At 43.8% G+C, this 21065-nt stretch overlaps 1 protein-coding gene across 3 annotated transcripts in view; it reads right to left on the reverse strand.

The window, feature by feature from the left end:
- The window catches only part of LOC126980678 (uncharacterized), a 56376-nt gene that overhangs the window by 13675 nt on the left and 21636 nt on the right, over window positions 1–21065 (reverse strand). The window contains exons 1-2 of one of the 3 annotated variants that reach the window (XM_050830807.1): window positions 19545–19586; window positions 10773–10869 (exon numbers count right to left, since the gene is read on the reverse strand). The gene's annotated coding sequence lies outside the window, so the exon portion shown is untranslated. Of the gene's footprint in view, window positions 1–10772; window positions 10870–19176; window positions 19479–19544; window positions 19587–21065 lie in introns of those variants that run through there. The other 2 variants (XM_050830808.1, XM_050830806.1) reach the window with 2 other exon arrangements.

Below are 21065 nucleotides of genomic sequence, written 5' to 3' on the forward strand. Positions count from 1 at the left end.
CCGGCTGCTTTCTCCCCTTCCCTTTTTTCTTGTAATTTAACAGCGTGTTGCAGGTGTTTTTTTTTATGCTGCTTCCTTTCCTTTTTCTAATTTTAAGAGCGTTTTGCGGGTATTTTTTTATGGTTTTGATATTGCCTGATTATGCTATTATGTGGTTCTTCTACGTTTATTAGGTTCTTTGGACAGTAAGAGCACAGGAAAGTGAAACAGTGCAATGACCAAACACAAAACGAGAAATATTCATGACAACAATGTGAGCGGACACTCCTTTGACCTCTGTTCGGGAGCAGTGAGTAGCGGGCCTTTTTTTTTTTTTCTTTACGCCCTTGAACTGTCTCCTTAGCTGTAAAAAAAAGTAATAATTATATTTGACGGAATGGCAGAAACTTGACAGGCATTTATCGGACAATTATTAAAACTTCAATCTCCACTTCATGAGGCAACACAAACCCCAGAGCCGCGCTACTGTCACATCACCCCATCACTCTCCTCAGATTAGCTCGCTACGCCCCCCCTCTCTCTCCCTCTTATTTACGTTATATGTAATATCTTATGCTTGGCTGTGCAGGACACGAGAGAGAGACCTACGTGAGCCTTCCATGGTGGCGGAAGGGTGAATGGTGCGGCACCTTCGCCCACACACACACACACACACACACACACACACACACAGCAGAGGTAGGTCAGCAGCTAATTATAAACCCCTAATCCTAACTGACACGAGTAATGCCCGGCGGTTCTCAACTTGTAGGCGTATGAAGTTCGTGGAGGGGAGGAGTGCGGTGGAGGAGCCTGTGCTGGAGGAATTCGATCAATAATAATTACAGGGAACACTTTTCATTTTTCTTCCCTTCTTCCTCCCTCCCTCTCGCTGGTAAACTCTGGAACAGCTTTCTCTCGTCTGTATTCCTTCCTGCCTACGACTTGAGCTTTTTTTAGAGGGGAATATTAACACTTGACTCTCTTCTCTGGCCCATTAATTCTGTTTCTTAAGGGGCTTTTTTTTTCCTTTAAGATACTTCCTTTACTGTAAAAAAAAAGCTCGTCGTTGCTCTGCTGTCATCCTCTTTCTGCGCCTTTTCGTTCCTTCTTTCTCTCAAGGTTGCCGCTTCTTCTTGCTCACTTTCTTCAATTTTCGTCTTGTATTTCCTTCCTTCGTTATGTCTGGACTCAGTCACCATCATCGTTCTTTCTGTTCACATCATCCTCTTTCTCCTCCGGCTTAGATTCTTCTCTTTTTCTGTCTAAATCCCTCCGCTTCTTCCTGCTGCTCGTTTTCTACAATAGTCTTCGCCTCAACTCTCCTTCTTTGGCATTATATCGTAAAATAGTCGCCGTCGTTGTTGTTGTTCAATGAATCCTTCTCATTCGCCTTTCCTCATCCCCTTTCTTTCCTTCTCACAATGTTGCTTCTTCCCGTTTCCCGTTTTCTTCAATAGTCTTCGCCTCAACTCTCCTTCCTTGGCATTATCTCGTAAAATAGTCGCCGTCGTTCTTGTTGTTTCATGTATCCTTCTCATTCACTTTTCCTTATCCCCTTTCTTTCCTTCTCACAATGTTGCTTCTTCCTGTTCCCATTTTCTTCAATAGTATTCGTCTAGACTCTCCTTCGTTCGGTATTTCTGAAGACCAGTCATTGTGATTACTCTTCTTTCTGTTATCATCATCATCGTCATGGTCATTATTATCATTCGACTTTTCTTTCCTCCAATCCTTTCCGCCTCACAATGTTGCTTTTTCTTCCTCCCGAATCACAATATCGCTGTGTGTCGTAGTTTTGTAAAAGTTGCGCAATAAGCCACCTGCCTCGCGACATCAATACGACGGAGGACACGACGAACCAGGCTATTGGGGGCACGGCGGACTCGAGTAGGCAAACCCCGTGTGTGTGTGTGTGTGTGTGTGTGTGTGTGTGTGTGTGTCATGTAACGTCAAAATATGAAGCGCCCAAACGGATAGTTTCAGGGAACTCTTCCTAATAACAATAAATTGACATCATTATAAATGCTGATACTCATATTGTTGGTGATACGTCGACAACAACAACAACAACATCAATAACACTCCTCCTCCTCCTCCTACTACTACTACTACTACTACTACTACTCCCACTACCACTATCATTACCACTACTACTACTACCACTATCACTACTACTACTACCACTACTACTACTACCACTACCACTACTACTACAAATACTACTACTCCTACCACTACTACTACTACTACTACTACTACTACTACTACTACTACTACTACTACTACTACTATTACTACTACTACTACTACTACTGCCTGTTGCTGCTGCTTCTACTTTCGCTTCTGCTGTTGTTGTTACAGCTGTTGTTGTTGTTGCTGCTGCTGCTGTTCCGGTCGTTGTTGTTGTTGTTGTCATCGCTGCTGCTGCTGCTACTATAGGAAATGATGAGAATAACAACAAGCAAACAACAACAACAACAACAGCTGCAACAGGACTAACAACAACAATAACACTACTACTACTACTACTAATAATAATAATAATGAAAACAATGATATAATGAAAACAGAAGCAATAATAATAATAATAATGATAATAATAATAATAATAATAATAATAATAATAATAATAATAATAATAATAACACAGTAATAAATATAAGGCCAAAAAATACTGATAATGCCCCCCCCCCCCCCAAAAAAAAAAAAGATCGCGCTGGTTTGGCAGGGAGAGTGAGGCCCTGCACACACACCCTGCCGTGACCTGCCGCCCTTCCTTTGTTTAATAAGGGAGGCGAGCTATTCCTGGCTGCTCCGGAGGTGAGGGGGGAGGGGGGAGGAGGGGGAGGGGCTGCTGGATGGCCGGGGCGAGATGGGGCCGAGGGAGGGCAAGGATTTACCCAGCTATTAAGTATTTGATTACAGTAGCTCAATGCAGGCGTGGTGGTGAAGGTGGTGGTGAAGGTGGTGGTGGTGGTGGTGAAGGTGGTGGTGGTGGTGGTGAAGGTGGTGGTGGTGGTGGTGAAGGTGGTGACGGTGGTGGTGGTAGTGGTCGTATTGGTAGTGGTAGTGGTGGTGGTGGTGGTGGTAATAGTGGTGGTGGTGGTGGTGGTGGTGGTAATAGTGGTGGTGGTGGTGGTGGTAATAGTGGTGGTGGGAGTGGTCGTATTGGTAGTGGTGGCAAAGGTGGTGGTGGTGGTGGCAGAAGAATGGTTATTTGGGGTGGTGATGGCGAGGGAAGTGTTGTTGTTGTTGTTGATGATTTGACGGGTTTCATTTTTGGAGTGTAGATAGTGGTGGCGGCAGTGGTGGTGGTGGTGGCGGCAGTGGTGGTGGTGGTGGTGGCGGCAGTGGTGGTGGTGGTGGCGGCAGTGGTGGTGGTGGTGGTGGCTGCGGTGGTGGCGGTGGTGGTGGTGGCGGTAAGCAATGATCGGATTTTTCGGTAGTGCTTGTTGGGATATTTTTGAGCAAATAAAAACCGTCGTCGATGGTGGTTGCGTTGATAAGGATCATGCCGAGGTAACGGGGAGGGCTGGACTGGTGGTGGCGGTGTTGGGTGCGGCAAGATCTGCATAAAGACTTGATCGCTCCAAGAGATTTGTGGGCGTCCCTTGATTGTCTCCTAGGGTCGTCCTGAGCAGATCTACCATGAGCAGCAGGTTTTCGCCAAGTGCGTCACATGGCGAGGTTGTTGAGTCCTTACTTCGCCCTTTGATGCAATTATTGGTATAAGCACAGTTACTACAGTAATATCATGTGGTTCTTTGAAGGCATTTACTTTTAATCATCAGCTCACCTCAAGATTATCTTGTGTCTGCGTCTCACTCCTAGAAGGGAAGGATGATCACACACGTCATTAAACTATAGTTTCAAAACCCTTAAGCAAAGTACGGAAACCGCTGCAAATCTTTGGCCTTCTGCAAAGGCAGCGGCAACGCAATCTACTCGTGTCCAGGGAGATGATAACACTATAAACCAGGAATGTCAACCCAGCGCTGTGGTGCTCTACAGTGAACTTAATATATATCCATACATCTACGTCTATATATCTATATCTATATGTCTGTATGTCTGTATCTATCTATCTTTTGGCACGTGGCACGCTTCCCGGACGTCGATCCAGCTTATAGGGTTGTTTCTGTGCGAGACAACTTTGAGTGGAGCAAACCTAGGGGACACCCACCTAACACAAATGATCTGTCTATCTATCTATCTATCTATCTATCTATCTATCTATCTATCTATCTATCTATATCTATCTATCTATCTATCTATCTATCTATCTATCTATCTATCTATCTATCTATATATATATATATATATATATATATATATATATATATATATATATATATATATATATATATATATATATATATACACACACACACGTTTCTGAGTCATCAACTCATTCCGCGGTTTTAGTCAGGTGAAACCTTAAATCTTAATGGGTTCGTTTATTCATTAATTGCTTCGAATTTATAAATATAATTATCATTAGCGCTATTTGCGGACCAAGGTAATTGGCTTTAATATTGCTGCCAGACGCTCCATAAAGACTTAATCCCCAACTCTGCCCGACACCCGCCACGCCTGGACGCGTCCTCACTCCTCTGTTATGGAGCTGGAGACGCCGCCACCACACCACAGCGCCTCAGCACCGCAGACATATCACCACTGAGATTTTCATTGCCCGCTTTATCATTTTATATCTTAAAAATGGGACTTTACCATGCCAAGACAGCCACTGAGGAGTGCTGTACTGAAATCTTCAATATACTCAGACCATGGAAATTAAACATTTGTAGCACACAAGAGGAGAGGACAACATTTGGTTCTGACTCAGGAGCCCAAGGAGACATTATCGACGGCCGCGGTCATGACCTCGAGGCCATTAAATTCGATAAGCGAAGCCATGATTACATTTTCATTGAAGCAAACAAGGTTTCCTTTGGAACTGTGTCTTCTTTTTCTTTCTGTGTGCGCCCGTCCGTCCGTCTGTGTGTCTGTCTGTCTTTCTCTTTGTCAGTCAGCCTCTGTCTGTCAGGCGGCTTACTGTTTGTTTGGCAATATCTCTCTCTCTCTCTCTCTCTCTCTCTCTCTCTCTCTCTCTCTCTCTCTCTCTCTCTCTCTCTCTCTCTCTCTCTCTCTCTCTCTCTCTCTCTCTCTCTCTCTCTCTCTCTCTTCCCGCTTCACCTCTCAGGTAATTAACTGAGCCACCTGACACCCAATGCAGCGGGGGGCTCCTGATGGCACGGCTGTATCCGCACCGTGGCGGGGGCCTCCACGTGGGGACGGGGGGAAGGACAAAGTTCTGTGGATGTATAAAACGGGGACGGAGGAATATGATGATGATGATGATGATGATGATGATGATGATGAGGAGGAGGAGGAGGAGGAGGAGGAGGAGGACTAAATAAATAACAGGGGAAAGATCCAACTCGAATGGATGAAAAGGGCGAGGGAAAAATAAAGTGGTGTAGGAAAACATGATTAGAGGATGAGAAGATAAACAAATGATAACGAGAGAGAGAGAGAGAGAGAGAGAGAGAGAGAGAGAGAGAGAGAGAGAGAGAGATTTACATAGAAAAGCATACTGTTTGTTGGCAATGTAACTCTCTCTCTCTCTCTCTCTCTCTGATTAGAGGATGAGGAGATAGACAGATGAAAAGAGAGAGAGAGAGAGAGAGAGAGAGAGAGAGAGAGAGAGAGAGAGAGAGAGAGAGACAATCACAAATTAACGCCTCTCCTCCCTGACATAAGTGATGCCATGATTAGTACGATTTGCGAGCCATCAAGAGTGTGCGGGGGTTGACCGCTGTCCCTGTCGGCCCTTCGCTGCCGCCTCATCCCTCGCCCTTGCCACCTTCCTGAGATTCCACTTCCTAATGAACCTAAACTCCCTAGCGCCAGGCAGGTATCATATTTTCAACTTCAGTTTTCATGTATGTTTTAACCTTTACGTTTGTCTCGGTGAGGAACTGTTTTGTTTATAGGTAATTCCAGATAAATCGTTTGTCGCTGAGTTTATAAAAGAGGGGAAGTAAATAAGAACATAAGGAATCTGCAAGAGGCCAGTAGGCATATGCAAGGGAGGTGGCTGAGGGGTAGCGTGCTGGGCCCACATTCACCGCGTGATGGACGACACGGGTTCGAATCCCCACGCTACCACCTCGGATTTTTCAGTCACCGCCGAGTGGCTTAAAACTACCCACATGCTGTCCTGAAGACCACCCATCAACCCGGACTCTAAAGGAAACCGTCCAAGTGAATCAAGAACGAGTTCCGGGGGGCAGCATGAGCCAAGAGAAGATGGCGCCACTATAAGCACTTGCCTGCGCCATGACGGGCTGGGGCCGACTACCATCCAGGCCCCTTAAGAGAGCCTACCGGCGCTTTAGGTGTTTACGTAAAAAAAACATCTAACATCACTATCCATGCTAATCTTTTTTTGAATTTGTCTATCGTATTGGCACACACACACACACACACACACACACACACACACACACACACACACAAATCTGTCGTTTCTGAGGCGAGGAAAGGTTGTGCTACGACTGATATACTTTTTTCACGATAACCCGACTGGAAGATGCCTTAATTTGTTTGTGGATTATTACTAACTTGTTCCACCTCTTTCACAACCTTCTGCTGAACATTGAGCGAATATGTGATTACTTCTCATACCCCGTCCGAGCCAGCGCTGCAGTAACCAACAAGACTGATTGATTTATTAATTTACTGGGTTATAATATGAATCGTGGCGCCGCATATACTGTAGTTATATGGCGTCGAACACTCAAGATCGGTGTTCAAATTCATAAATGTTAAAAAAAAGGAAGAGATGCATATAAAACTTCTTAAAATAATAAAACCTACCAACAAGACTGAACCTTTCCAGCTCCCAGCATCCACCCATCACATGCAGCCTGAGTCGGAGAAGGGGCGTGGCTTACTCGTGAATTGGCTAATGATAGTTTCAACCGAAGTTTTTATGTTTGTCTCATTGAGGAACTGTTTTGTTTATGGGTAGGTCCAGATACATCGTTTGTCGCTGGGTTTTATAAAAGAATGGAAATTAATAAAAAAAAGAAATGTGCTTAACGGGGAAGTGGGAGGAGCTTATTTTCGGGGTTATTGTGGACAGCACATATAGCAGTCGTAGCGCAACCTCTTTTCGCCTCTGAAATCACAGCTGTTTTTTTTATTATCATTCTTTTCGAAACTTACTGGTAATCGATGCATCTGGACTTCCGCATAAACAGAACAGCTTCTCATTTCTGGAACCATAACCGACTATTTTCTCAATGACTTGATACATGTCTGGCGCCTTCACCTTGACTGTCAAATAGCTAATTCTTGTGTTCGATATCTTTCCCTTCATACAGAATGTCGAAAATAAGCTTCAGCTCAAACCAGTCTTTCTAACACACCTCTCTCGTCTCACTAAAGTCTGTGATTCTTCTAAGACCAATTCAGCAGACAACTAATTCCGTGCCCAACTCCAGTAAGTAGTATTTTCTCTTCCTTAGATTTCGTTCCTATTCTGACTCCCATATCAGATGTCATCCCGCGTTCGTTCCATTTTCGGGATTCATTTCCTGGAGGGGAAGGCAATGTTGCAACCTCCGGGCGAGATGAGAGGAAGTCTAACTAGGAGGAGCGGGCGGGGGAAGGAGGAAGGGGGGGAAGGGGGAGAGAGGGAAGGGGAAGGACAAAGGCTCAGAGAGAGAGAGAGAGAGAGAAAGACTTTTTCCTCCTTCCACGAAAGCTAACGAGGGCAAATCACACACTAATTTCGAGGGGAATCATTAGCAGAGGGAGCCTACAAGCGTCTCGTTACTTCAGGGACAGTGTGGGGGCCTTTCTCTCTCTCTCTCTCTCTCTCTCTCTCTCTCTCTCTCTCTCTCTCTCTCTCTCTCTCTCTCTCTCTCTCTCTCTCTCTCTCTCTCTCTCTCTCTCTCTCTCTCTCTCTCTCTCTCTCTCTCTCTCTCTCTCTCTCTCTCTCTCTCTCTCTCTCATTCATGCGCCATTTGAAAAGAGCCATTCTCATTAGTTCGTCATTCACGCCTCTAAGTTCCAGCTAAACTATTTCAATCAGTCCACTCTCCATTCTTATACGTAATTCCACGCACGATGTTGTTTGGTGCCGTTCGGAAAAGTCACACCCCGCGGAAAAAATGAATTGCTGGTCTTGCTTCGACAATCAACGTATGACAAAAGAAGACTATCGTATGTAAGCGAATCGAGAGAGCAAATGGCGAATGAAATGTGATGATAGATAGGAAAGAACAAGGAACAAAATATAGGACGAAACAGAAACGAAAGAAGAGGAAGCAGAATAGTGAACGAAGGAGAACATGAACGATACGGAAGTGAAAGAACAGAGGAAGCAGAGTAATGGACGAGATAGCTACAGAAGAAAGGAAGGAAGGTGGATGGAAGGAAAGCGACAGGTTAGGTTGAGTGACGATCGATGGGGGTCCTGTATGTAACTGCTGGGTGAAGGTCGCGAGGGTGGAGGTGACGGGTAAGAATGTGTGTGTAGGGGCGAACTGTACACTCCTGTCTTTCCTATTCCCCCACCTGTACCTTCACCACTAACCCACTTCCTCTTCGTACTATGCCCTTGATTAAAAAAAAAAAAAAGAATAGGAGTCTAGAGGTAAGTGGCTGCGTAGCTATTACCTGAGCCGTCCCCCCCCCACACACACACACCGACAGGTAGTGAAGAGTTAAGCCTGGCAGCACACTCAACCTACAACATCCTCATCCCTCACTTTCCCGGGTGTTCTGTTTCACCGCTTTTCATCCCGTTCAAGTCGCGGGGAGCTTTGAAGGCGGAGTCTGGAACCTGGGTAGGAATTCTCAGACGTTTCAATCTCTCACATCAACTATTTTCAAAGGCCAAAAAGTAGATCAGTCGGGTTCTAATGAGTGTTTCTTTAGCTTCATGGTGCAGGGGAAGGATCAAACTACCACCAGGGTCATAAGACTACCCCTGAAAATGCCCAACACTACTATGAAAGACTTGTCCAGTAAGTGAGCTTGGGCGCCGAAATGGTTAAGAATATGACCTTCACTGTGGATGGTATTATAAGACACTATCCCTTCTCACATTAACAATTTCTAAAGGTCAAAGAGGGGGTCAGTCGAGTTCTAATGAGTGTTTCCTTAGGTTCATGGTACAGAAGAAGGGTCAAACTAACACCAGGGTCATACAACTACTGGAAAAGCCCACAACTCCTACGAAAGATTTGTCAAATATATGTGTTCTTGGGCGGCGTAATGTCTAATAATACGACCCTACAGTACAGCCAGCCCCTTGCCTCGAGCTCCGGTTAAGGTCATCTCCTCGTTATTCTCTAAGTTCCTATATCCATTACTTTTCGTTTCTTTAGTTCCCACGCCTCTGTCAATCCCTTCCGTATATTAACAGAACATTCCCCCTTTAACTTTGCCGTTTCAGATCTTAAATGCTCTTTGTTGCCTAGTGCATGGAAATTATTATACAAAAGTTTCAGTGTATGGCGTATGAATGTCACAGGGAGTCTGAAGACCGGTAGGGCGTTCGTTTCGTAAGTTCGCTCGTCACAAGTTCCTCTCAGGAGCCCAGTTATTGACTATTGACGAAGCTATCGACTTGTTTGAGAGAGTAAACACACGAAAGCTCAATTCAATGCTTTTCTTATTTTTTCTTCTTCTTCTTCTCCCTTTACCCTTTTTAATGATTGGTAATCCATATATACTTAGCTGGCTTCACAGATGCTCCACATGACGTTGAAAATACACCTGAATACTCTCATCAGATAGCAAATGTTAAGCTTCCCCGAAATGCTACAGCCAAAGCCTCGTCCTTCCTTTCCGTGCCTCAATAAAATGTCGCTTCACTTCCTCTCCGCCGCGTCTCCCACTCGTCCGTGGCACCAATAAGAGAGATTCCAGTTTATCAACTCAGCGAGAAAGATGTCAGATGGCCAGATATTGCCCCCTTTCTCTCTCTCTCTCTCTCTCTCTCTCTCTCTCTCTCTCTCTCTCTCTCTCTCTCTCTCTCTCTCTCTCTCTCTCTCTCTCTCTCTCTCTCTTTGTGTCTGTTTATCTCTCTTCTCTTCTCTTCTCTTCTCTTCTCTTCTCTTCTCTTCTCTTCTCCTCTCTTCTCTCTTCTCCTCTCTCTCTCTCTCTCTCTCTCTCTCTCTCTCTCTCTCTCTCTCTCTCTCTCTCTCTCTCTCTCTCTCTCTCTCTCCACCAACACCAGCACCGAGCGTGTCTGGCGCTCTTCGGGTAAAGGTGACCAGTTCTCCGGAAGAAAGGAATGGCTCGCTTCAGTGTTGCAGGGCTCGCACGGCTGAGCTCTCCGCCAGGCAAGATTTCGGCGTGACTGACGAATGTGGAGGGAGGAGGAGGGGGAAACCGATAAACATTACTCCATCGCTTTTGTAGCATTAGCAGCAAGGTTCACTTATCTAGTTACTCGTATTTTTTAGACCTTTGGTAGTCGACTGTGATGCAAAAAATTGAGGTTACTGTTTTATTCCTATTGTTGTTGTTGGCTTTGTATAAGAATTTGTTGCTGAATGACGGACCTACTCCCTTTATTCACATTTATCATAACAGCAATCAAAAGCCGAACCCAATAAATGATTCAAGTGTTAAAGGGACCTTGCTTACAGGACTGGTCACTTTGTTGTCTTCAAGTTTTGTGGAGTTGATTTGAGGGAGGTTCATACAAATCAATAAACTCTACTACGCAAATACAGGAGAGACTGGTGGAAAGATGTGTGACTTACCTAAAACTCGATCTTCCGGACGTGTATCTGTGACGAGCAGTGCAGCAGCGGGTCAAGGCTTCACTCTACTGGTGGTAATTGGGCACCATCTTGTAATCTGCAAAAAACGAACATGTTATTGCCAAGTGAACAATTTTACTCCCTCGCCAATAATAACGAGTTGCAATAATATCGACGATTTACATATGAATTGGTTTTCTGATTTGGGTTTGAAAAGGCATTTAACACCTCGGCTTGTGCTCACCGACCCCAAAGACCGAGAACAAGCTACAAGGGAGACAAAAAAAAAGGTTTCACTTTATTAATGCAAATGTATTTTCTTAGATTGAAGCATGAATACATAAATCATACATCTACTTTTTTTACGTGGAATATTTTGATAAATAACGAAATACAAGTTGGCATTTTCGACACATCGGGCCACAAGTAATGAGTGTCAGTCAATCATTGGAGTACCAGGGCAGCCCTCCAGCCTGAATTGATCTCTCGTTTGGCCCCTTTTCTATTTACTTTTAAAGGAAGAGTGTTTGGCGTTTTTCTATTTTCCTTTTGTTTTTGTTTTATTTTTTGCTAGCTTTTGTTTTTGTTTTTTGCTTTGAAGTGCTGCCTTTACCCTCTCTTTTTTATTTATTTATTTTTTACATAAGGAGCAGCAGCAACTCACGGGCAAGAAAAATAAAAAAGTCCGCTAATCACTGTTACTAAAAAAAAAAAAAAGTAGAGATGAGTGACCAAAAGAGAGATCAATAATTCCGGATGGAGAGTGTCTTGATACTTTTCCTATATATATAAAAAAAAAAAAAAAGTCAAATCTTCACATTGTTAGTTTTCCTGACGACCCGCGCGCAGTGACGTCGGGTGGCCGGGCCTGGCTGGTGGACGGACGGTTAGGTGGTGCGGCCCGGCTGTACGAATGGTGGCGGCATGGACCAGCGACGGGAGGCAATAACGAAGGGAAGGCAGCATGCGTCACGGCGGGGAGGAGAACAAACAAGGTGAGGAGAGAGCGGCGCACGATGCATCAACCTTACCCACACAAGACGATGGAGGACTAACGCGAAACCATGCAATATCCGTTCATAGGGAGAATTATGACCATTATTTTGAGAGAGAGAGAGAGAGAGAGAGAGAGAGAGAGAGAGAGAGAGAGAGAGAGAGAGAGAGAGAGGAGTAGACAAAAAGTGAGAGAGAGTGGTGTTTAGAGAGAGAGAGCCAGAGAGAGAGAGAGAGAGAGAGAGAGAGAGAGAGAGAGAGAGAGAGAGAGAGAGAGAGAGAGAGAGAGAGAGAGAGAGAGAGAGAGAGAGAGAGAGAGAGAGAGAGAGTGTGCATGTGTGTCAGGTCATGAACGGTTCCCACTGCCTCATATTGCAACCCAGACAGGAAGGCAAACGAAAAAAAAAAAGGAGAGACGGAACGCTTGATGCTGGTGGAGTCCATTAAACACGACTCGGATATGAAGTTGTGTGTGCGTGTGTGTGTGTGTGTGGGGAGGGGGGTAGGGGGGGGAGCGTGTGTGCGTAAAACAGAACAACCTGGAAAATCATGTACGTATTGAATGACGTTTGAGCGTGAGAGAGTGAATATTTATGGCCTTCATGAGCACAGTCGCAGGGATCACAATAATTCATGACCCCAACAGTAGTACAAATAATACGTGAATACAGACCAGATATTGTGAACTTATGATTTTATAAAGATCTATCGATTATTTTTAGTTCCATAGTCTTTAGGCCATCCCGCTGCTAGGGTTAATTATATTGAAATTAGTAAACAGAACCAGAGCAAAAACTACAGCAATTAACAAAATAACAATGACCAAAAAATAGAAACAAACCTTCCTGCTGGTGGTGGTGGTGGTGGTACTACTACTACTACTACTACTACTACTACTACTACTACTACTACTACTACTACTACTACTACTACTACTACTACTACTACTACTACTACTACTACTACTACTACTACTACTACTACTGCTACCACCACTACTACTACTACTACTACTACTACTACTACTGCTACTACTACTACTACTACCACCACAATGTTCACAAAACGAGAGAGAGAGATTTATAGATTTACATAGAAAATCAGACCACACAGACCCCATGGTCCAGACTTGGTGGTCTGTCCTTAAACCTAAGTGATTTTACATGAATCAGAAGACTCCAAAACGTTGCATTTCTACTCTAGTTGATATTAAGTTGAAGGAAGTGACGGTCGAGCTTAGTTTTGAAGGAGTCAATCGTGTTGCACTGGACCACTGATGGTGGAAGCTTAGTCCATTCTCGCACTACAACGTTGGTGAAGAAAAATTTGGTGCAGTCTGAATTTACTTGTCTACATCTGAGTTTTACGCCATTGTTCCTCGTGCGCAAAGTGTCATCGATCATAAACAATGTTGATCTGTCTACATTCGTGAAACCATTAAGTATTTTAAAACATTCGATCAGTTTTCCTCGGAGGCGACGTTTCTCAAGAGAGAACATGTTAAGGGTGGAAAGCCTTTCTTCGTAGGATTTGTTGCGCAAGGAAGGGATCATTTTCGTTGCCCGACGCTGAACACCTTCTAATTTAGCTATATCCTTTGCATGGTGGGGAGACCAAAACTGTACCGCATATTCCAAGTGGGGTCTCACTAAACTGTTGTAGAGCAGAGTATTACATCTTTATTCGTGAATAAAAGTTTCTTTTAATGAAGCCCAACATTCTGTTCGCTTTATTTGCTGCATCGATGCATTGCTGTGAGAATTTGAGGTTTGACGCGATTTTGACCCCCAAGTCCTTGACGCATTGAACGCTTCTGAGTTTAACGCCGCGCATTTCGTAATCGAACTTCTTATTCCTCGTTCCAACTTGAAGGACCTGGCACTTGTCTACGTTAAAGGGCATCTCCCATCTATCCGACCAAGCTGAAATTTTGTGCAAATCCTCTTGGAGGCTTTGCCTGTCTTCGTCAGTGAGAACCGAGTTACCAATCTTTGTGAGAGAGAGAACATAAGTAGAACTGGGTGAAAGAGGATCCTTAGTTGGAAAAGCCTGGAGCAAATGGTCTGAAGGAGAAGGTGAGGGAAGGTAAGAGGGAAGGGAGGTGCGGGCGCTGGCGGGTGGTGACGAGCTGAGCCGACAAGACCCCTCGCTAAGGCGCCTGATGTCTCCCTTCCGCCAATCCCTCTCATCTTCCTTTTTATTTGGTGTCTTCTTTCCGCCGAACTCTCTCATCTTCCTCCTCTTTCCTCGGTGTTCCTATCTGTCTGTCGTTTCTTGTCGTGTCTCTTATTTTTTTGTCGTTGTTGTTGTTGGCTTGGTATTTTTCTTGAGTGCGTAGTTTGTGTTTTGAGTATTTTTTTAATTTTAACTTTTCTTTTGTTTCGTTTCCTTTTTTTCTTCTTCATTCTCTTTTTTTGTTTTGTTTTTGTATTTGCTGTTTTTGTTGTTCTACTTCTCCTCCTCTTTCCTTCTACTTCTTTACTACTTCTACTGTTTTTCTTCTACCTTTATTTCTTCTTCTTCTACTTTGTTCTACTTTATCTTCTTCTTCTTTTTTCTTTTTTCTTCTTTTTCTTCTTTTTCTACTTCTTATTATTATTATTATTCATCTTCTTCGTCTTTTCTACTTCTTCTACTTCTTCTTCCTCTACTTTCACTTCTTCAAATTCATCTTTCTTTTTAATCTCCTTCTACTGCATCTTTCTACTTCTTCTTCTTCTTCTTCTTCTTCTTCTGCCACTACTACTTCTTAATTAAAATCATTGTCATCATCATCTTCTTCCTCTTCTCCTTTTTCTTCTTTCGAGTCCCCGCCACCTTGTGTACGTCCATCTTTCTGTTATGTTCTCCCGCCTCTCCTCTTCTACCTGAGCCTCGCGTGCGGCCTCCATCCCTTCCTTCTCCTCTCCCTTCTTTAATAAAGGATCCAGCGGCAAATACAATTCCGCTAATCTTCTTTCGGCTCTGAATGGAATCTGCTACCACCACTGCAACTGTATCACCACCCTCACCACCACCACCATCACCACTATACTGCTGCTACTACTACTACTACTACTACTACTTCTCCTACGACGATAACGATCAACATGACAACGTATTCACTCTTGTTATCTATTTCTCATACTCATCAATTCATACTAAAAAAAGTACTCAAAATAAACTCCCTCTAGTGAAGAATTTATACGTTTATTTTTCGTTTTTCTTTACATATTTTTTTCAATCACATCTTTCCCTTTCCATTACTACTACTACTACTACTACTACTACTACTACTACTACTACTATTATTACTACCACTACCACTACTACTACTACTGTTGGTACTTCTGTTGTTTCAGTTACTGTTGCTGCTGTTTTTGCAAATAATAATAGAGGTAACACGAACACTATAACAATTCCCCCATAATTCAAGTCTTTTTCTATATGTATGGCTATGTACTACCTCTGAGACATGGCCATTTTGCATACAGGTTTCCATATTCGGCGGCGTGTTAACGGAGGTGATTAAAAGTGACGTGGCTTCTGCAGTGTACAGTGGGTTGAGGGTACTGACTGGGCCTTCTTCAACTCGGCAGAAGACTCAGCATTGGGTATACGATCCTTCTGGCTTCCAACTGATGTCACGTAGCTTCTGCAGTATACAGCAGGTTGAGGTTATTAACTGGGCCTTTCTTAACCCGGTAGCTGCGACGGGCCAAATTTGTGGCTTTACCGTGTAGCAGCGACGGGCCAAATTTGTGGCTTTACCGTGTAGCAGCGACGGGCCAAATTTGTGCCACGATTTAAACCCCAAAAAATAGATGATACACAAACTGATCACAAATGCGTCGATATATATTATGAAATGGTTTGTGTGAGTGATGATTTTTTCTCATTTTTCTCGCTTAGAGGACCATTAAGAAACATGATCCCAGCTGCTTAATTCAACAGAAGACTCACCAGAAGCGTCACATGGGAGATATAGTCACTGATGATGATGATGAAGTAGCCACTCTCTGTAACCGTGGCGCCGTGCGAGGCTAGTAAATCCCAGCAGGATGTAAAACATTCACTGATTTATTATTCAGTACACTCAGCGCCAGGTATTGGGACAGGTGCGGTGCCGGTAGAGCAAGGCGTCTCTTAAAGGGGAGCGGGGTGGAGGGGCCTAGCGGTTGTCACCTCATTGCTGCGAGTGTGTGCTGTGAGGCATTGGGCCATTTCATCTTTTATTACTTGCTTTATTACATTTTTCATCACTGTATCTTTTCTTCCACTTTCATTAACTTGCTTTTTTTTGTATTAGGGTAAGGTGGGGTAAGATGCCCCCCTGGGGTGAAAGGCCCCCCCTTGGTTTTGTGTTTCTTTCTTTCTTTTCTCAAGCAGTCACATGATCAAGTAGGCAACGCCAATTCTGTGCTCACAGGAACTACTGGAGTAAACAATGGACAGTTGCTCTGGCCACAAGGGGACATTTCTTCTTTTCGAACAATTTCTTGTAAGTTTTCAGTGATTTTAATGATACCTAATTAACGACAAAGAACAGTATAGTTAGCCTAATGGCTATGGATACTTGCTCTAAGATGTCAAGACCACATTGCATGTGATTATACTCTGCCTACTTACTTGTAGGAAAGATGGTGACATTTTGTGTATATATGAGTTGCCAGGGTAAGAGGCCCCCTGTGCCTTTGGGGTAAGTTGCCCACAGGGAGGCCTTTTACCCCACATGTGGGCCTTTTACCCCATTATCAGCAACAAAGAAAAAAACTCCATCTCCAGCTTCGTCTGATGAGGATGAATGGCCTTGTTTGGTGTGTGGGGAACCATTTGCTAATAGCAGACCCTCAGAAAAATGGGTCCAATGTCGGGGTTGTAGAAATTGGTCACATGCAGAATGTGCAACTGGAGTAGGCCTAGATCTGTATGCAAGTCAAAACTGCAAGTCTGATTAGGCATGTCAGTATTGCTATAAATAAAAAAAATAGCAATACTGTAATGCCTAATCAGACTCGCAGTTTTGACATACAGATCTAGGCCTACTCCAGTTGTGCATTCTGCAAGTTTAAGTTTTTGAAAGGCATCCATAAGTGAACACTTTTGAGTTTGAGACTATAAGGAAGTTGGTGTTTTTAACTGTTTCACATCTCAGTATTCAACAGAAAGGACATATTTTATCAAATTAATTGAATATTTAGTTCCATATATTTTTCATGAAAGTAGATGTTCCTTTTGTTACAAAAATTCAGAAGAAAGGGAAGCTAGTTTAATATTACTAGTCTAAAAGAAGGGGATACCTTTCAGAAAATTAATTAATTGTTTAGTTTTAAATTCTATTCATTAAGAGACACAAATGTGACTGTTTTCCTATATTTCACATCAAGAGAGATTTATTGGGTATAGTTTTCAAAAAGGGAATACATTTTATATTTCTTAATGTGAAAAAAATATTTTCCTTATGTTTCTGTGAGTTTTATTATTGTAAAACCTGGGGTAAAAGGCCTACCCAGTGGGCTTCTTACCCCACATGCGGGGTAAGAAGCCCCCTTTATTATTTTTATTAAATTGTCATTATAATAAAGTCAAAATCATAATGAGTGGATATAATATATACCATAGATAGGCCTTAGACTAAACTTTCAACAGAACTTTTTTTCAAAATTCTATTGCAAAAAATGTGGCTACAACAGCCAATCTCCCTCAAGGGAGGAAACTTACCCCACCTTACCCTACCCTTTGCTGGCACCCTTCTACTTCTTTTTTTTTTGTGTTACCCTTTCCCTGCACCCTCCTACTTCTTTTTTTTTGTGTTACCCTTTCCCTGCACCCTTCTACTTTTTTTTTTTGTGTTACCCTTTCCCTGCACCCTTCTACTTTTTTTTTTGTGTTACCCTTTCCCTGCACCCTTCTACTTTTTTTTTTGTGTTACCCTTTCCCTGCACCCTCCTACTTCTTTCTCTTTTGTTTTTGTATTACCCTTTACTTGCACCCTCCTACTTCTTTCTCTTTTGACACTTCCCTTCCAAGTCTTTTTTTATCCTTTCTCTACGTCCCTCCTCCTCTCTTATTCACATTTCCACCGCTAATTACTTCTCCTTACGGGTTCGGGTGCGGCTTCATCAGGTTGTCACTTCTTCACAAGCCTGCCGGAGTACGTTTTTTCCCTGGCGCCCATAAAATGACTAATGGAATAATGGAGTCTGATTTGAACTCCCTTTCCCTGGTTACGCGGTAGATGAGGTCCTCTTCTTTCAGTACAGTTTTCCTTTCTCCCAATCCTTCAAACTGTATACCTCCTTTTCCTCTCTCTTGGCCAGTGACCGATTTAATGGACTAACTGAATAACGGTCATGAGGTAAATCAATATGCAAACAAGTAAAATGAGACAATTAGCATGAAAAAATAGATTTACACACGATCAGCAAATGGAGGAGAGTGTGGATTTAAAGTGCATGAGCTGACCTGGCCGTGTGCAATTCTCAAAAGTGTGATTTTCAAAAGACTTCACACACATACGCGCGTCGTTTATCGAGATCCCTGTTACTCCCTCCGCTCTTTGTGCCTTTATAGCGAGAGAGAGAGAGAGAGAGAGAGAGAGAGAGAGAGAGCAAAGGTGGCGGAAGGAGAGGAATTGGTTTGTAGCACCATTAATATTCAGTCTTTGCTGCTAGGGGACAAGGAAGCCATTACAAATGCATACTAAAGGCTGCACGGAGCACGACGCGGCGCGGTGCGTTCATTACCTTGACCAGTTTGTTTTCAATTTTCATGACCAAGTTGCATTTTTCATTATTGTATACCAAATATGTTAAAAAAGCTCATTTACTTATCTCTTACTGATACTATATTACATACTCTCACAAGTGCAAATCAGCAACTTCCTTGAGAATTAATTGTTTTTTCACTTTTAGAATTAAGCAGCCAGGCCCTGGCCCACGGTGTTCTGAACTCGCTTAACACGAGTATATGGCGGACAAGGACTCAAATCTTCACTGACTTATGTCACTTGTGCTCCCTGTCTTATTTTATGGTTGGGCTGTGAGACACGGACACTGCATAGTGACTTGGAGAGGCGTGTCGATGCCTTTGGTGGCAGGTGCCTTCGCAGGATCGTGGGGTATCGCTGGAATGACCGTGTCGAACCAGCGACTACGGCATGAAACTGCATCGAGGCCTGTTACCAGCTTAGTCCGTGAACGCCAAGGCTGGCTGAATGGGCGCGTGACACGCTTCCCGGACGCATATTCTCGAAGTCTGTACGGGTATGTGCCGCCTACTCTTGGTTGGATAGGTTAGGTTAAGTTATGTAGGTTTGATTAGAGTACTATACTGTAACTTTGAGTGGGAATAACAATGAGAGTATTTTCCAGAACGCCCCGTGGTTAGTTTCGAAGTTACAGCCAAGGGTCTTCACTCAGGGAACACATACCTGCAGAGACTTCAGGAATATGCTTCTCGGACGTCGATTCTGCTCTTAGGGTTCCTTCTGTACGAGACAACCGTGAGTGATAGAGACCAAGGGGACGCCCACATTACTCATGGTTGGGCAAGTCGATCGATCCTTGAAGGGCCTTAGGGCCATATTTTTAAACCTTTCAACGCCCAAGAACACAACTTTGACAACGCTTTCACGGGCAGTTTGGGTATTTCCAGGGGTAGTTCTTTGACCCTGGTGGTAGTGTGGCAAAGCTTCTGTAACATGAACGTGGATATAACATTAATCACAACGCTATTAATATTCTTTTCGGTCCTTGGAAACAGCTGATGTGAGAGGCGGGAGCGTCTGAAAATACCGGCCTTAGAATGGGAAGGGCAGCTGCGTGGAGGCTTGACCGTTCGGGGTGGAATCGGCCGATGAGTGAAGCGACGCGTTAGTTATTAGCCAGTTTTCGTTCACTACCAAACCTTGCTGATTCGTAACTGCTTTGGTAATGAAACATAGCAAGTGGCAACTCTGGTGATGATGTGCGTTGTTCTACACTTGATTGAGACGTTGCCTCTTAAAACCCTCGAGAGTGTAAGCAACAGCTCCACTAACTTCACAGGTTCGTACTTTTCCAAGGCTACAACGCTCATTTGACCACCGTGTTCCTTTAGGTTACATTCGTACTGTGATACCAGACTGTCGTACTTAAGGCATTGCATTTCTCGGGTTACAGCCCCCAAAACTGTCGTACCCACACAAATAAAGATATCAAATTAAAGTTAGTGTTAAAACCGTTAATGATTGATGTGTTTTTTGCAACAGTTATGGGTGTCAGAAACCGGAAAACGGGCGATATAATAAGACACTTTCGGTTCTCACATCAGCTATTTCTAAAGGTCAAAGAGACGATCATTCGGGTTCTAATGAGTGTTTCTTTAGCTCCATGGCACAGAAGAAGGGTCAAACTACCACCAGGGTCATAAAACTACTCATTGAAATGCCCCAAACTCCTAATAAAGCCTTGTCAAATAGGTGTACTTGGCCGACGAAATGTTCAGTAATATGGCTCATAGTGTGCTGAGTACGATAATCTGGCAACAATGAATCTGTGGAGTCCCCCCGTTTTCTCTGCACCTCGTGAGCGGCTCCTCGTCTCTGTCTCATTAGCTTTAAGGCAGCCTCGCACCGGCACCTGTTGTCTCGTTACGCTGATTCACTAACGCAGGCCAAGTTAATATTGGGTTTGGGGTTGTAACGATCCTGAAACGTAATAAATGGCTGCTTCCCACTTTTTTAATGTTCCATCTCATTTACAGTCGCTGATGAGGCCCTGGTCTGTCGGTAATATCACAGTCGGTCAGTCATTTTTGCGGTGCGACTAATCTGTGACAAAAATAAAATACTGCACCCGGAGGAGGAGGAGGAGGAAGAGGAGGAGGAGGAGGAGGAGGAGGAGGAGGAGGAGGTGGAGAAAAAGGTATCAGAAGGAAAAATTAGGAGGAGGAAGAAGGTAAGGAAACTGAGGACGGGCATGCGAAGGGGAGGAGGAGGAGGAGGAGGAGGAGAGAAGAGAAGAAAAAGGATATATACTGAGGTCGAGGAGGAAAATGAGAAAACGAGAAAGGGGAAACTGAGGAGGAGGAGAGAGAAGAAGAACAAGAAGAAGAGGAAGGAGCAGAAGAAGAAAAAAAAATAAGATAAAAACGAACCCACATTAACAAATACAAGAAAACCAGCAGGACGTATAACAGTCAGCAACAGGCCACCTTCGCCCCCTCCAGCCAGCCACCTGCCGCGCACACACGTCAGGGGAAGGCGGCGGAGCAAACTTAATATCAGAGGGTTGTCGCGGCACGGCTGGAGGGGAAAGGGGACGAGGAGGAAGACAAAAA

The sequence above is a fragment of the Eriocheir sinensis genome, chromosome 45 (assembly GCF_024679095.1).
Source record: "Eriocheir sinensis breed Jianghai 21 chromosome 45, ASM2467909v1, whole genome shotgun sequence".
NCBI classification, from domain to species: Eukaryota; Metazoa; Arthropoda; class Malacostraca; order Decapoda; family Varunidae; genus Eriocheir; species Eriocheir sinensis.